The sequence below is a fragment of the Octodon degus genome, unplaced genomic scaffold (genome assembly GCF_000260255.1).
Source record: "Octodon degus isolate 3935 unplaced genomic scaffold, OctDeg1.0 scaffold00005, whole genome shotgun sequence".
NCBI lineage: Eukaryota > Metazoa > Chordata > Mammalia > Rodentia > Octodontidae > Octodon > Octodon degus.
Genome location: NW_004524581.1, coordinates 18,701,978 through 18,703,763, shown reverse-complemented (window position 1 = coordinate 18,703,763; position 1,786 = coordinate 18,701,978).

Genomic DNA, 1,786 nt, shown 5'->3' with positions numbered 1-1,786 from the left:
AAATATGTATGCACCAAACACGGGAGCACCCAACTATATAAAGCAAATCTTAATGGACATGAAAAATCTAATATCCAATACCACAATTTTAACAGGAGATCTTAACACATCCTTATCTCCAAAAGATGGGTCAATCAGACAAAAGCTTAGCAAACAAATAACAGAACTGAACCGGAGCTTGAAACAAATGGACTTGGTGGACATATACAGAGTGTTCCACCAAACACAGCTGAATACACATTTTTCTCAGCTGCGCATGGGTCATTTTCTAAAATAGACCACATACTAGTCCATAGGTCATGCTTAAGTATATGCAAGAAAACAGAAATTAACCCATGCACATTATCTGACCACAGTGTAATGAAACTGGAAATAAATGACAAAAGAAACCAGAAGAAAACCTTAAATACATGGAAATTAAATGACACCCTACTCAGCAATCAATGGGTCACAGATGAAACTAAACAAGAAATTCAACAATATCTACAATTTAATGAAAATTCAAGCACAACTTATTACAATTTATGGGATACAATGAAAGCAGTTCTCAGAGGGAAATTCATAGCTGTGAATTCACACATTAGGAAAACTGAACGGGAACAAATAAATACCCTAATGCTGCACCTTCAACAACTAGAAAAGGAAGAGCAACCCAAACCCAGAGCCCAAAAAAGGGTGGAAATCATAAAGATTAGAGCAGAAATTAATTCAATTGAGAAAAAGAAAACAATTCAAACAATTAAAAAAGCAAAAAGTTGGTTCATTGAAAGATTAAATAAAATCGATAACTCCCTAGCTAACCTCATCACACAGACGATAGAAAAATTTCAAATACAAGCAATAAGGAATGAAAAGGGTGTAATAACCACAGGTCCAGTGGAAATTCAGAAGATTATCAATAGGTACTTTGAGAATCTTTACTCTCACAGAATAGAAGACACAGAAGAAATGGACAGATTCCTAGAAAGGTACAAATTGCCACAACTGAATCAACAAGATATAACCACTCTCAATAGCCCAATATCAGCCAATAAAATACAAGATGTAATTAAAAACCTACCGGCAAAGAAAAGTCCAGGTCCAGATGGATTCACAGCTGAATTCTACAAGACTTGTACAGAAGATGTAGCTCCTATACTCCTCAAACTCTTTCATGAAATTGAACAGGAAGCAATCCCTGCAAAATCATTCCTGGAGGCAAGTATTATAGTGATACCAAAACCAGGGAAAGATGCAACTAAGAAAGAGAACTTCAGGCCAATCTCCCTCATAAGCATAGATGCCCAAATCATCAATAAAATCCTAGCAAATAGAATGCAGCAAATCATCAAGAAGATCATACACTATGACCAGGTAGGATTCATCCCAGGGATGCAAGGATGGTTCAGTATTCGAAAATCTATAAATATAATACACTATATCAATAGGCAAAAACTAAAAACCACATGATCATCTCCATTGTTGCAGAAAACGCTTTTGACAAAGTTCAACACTCATTCACGTTCAAAGTGCTACAGAAAATTGGAATAGATGGCCTCTACTTCAATCTGGTAAAAGCCATTTATGAAAACCCAACAGCTAACGTAATCCTAAATGAGGAAAAACTGAAACCCTTTAGTCTTAGATCTGGTACAAGACAAGGATGCCCTCTATCACCACTCCTATTCAATATAGTTCTGGAATCATTAGCTACAGCCATCAGACAAGAGAAAGAAATAAAAGGAATAAGAATAGGCAAAGAAGACATTAAATTATCTTTATTTGCAGATGACATGATACTTTACTT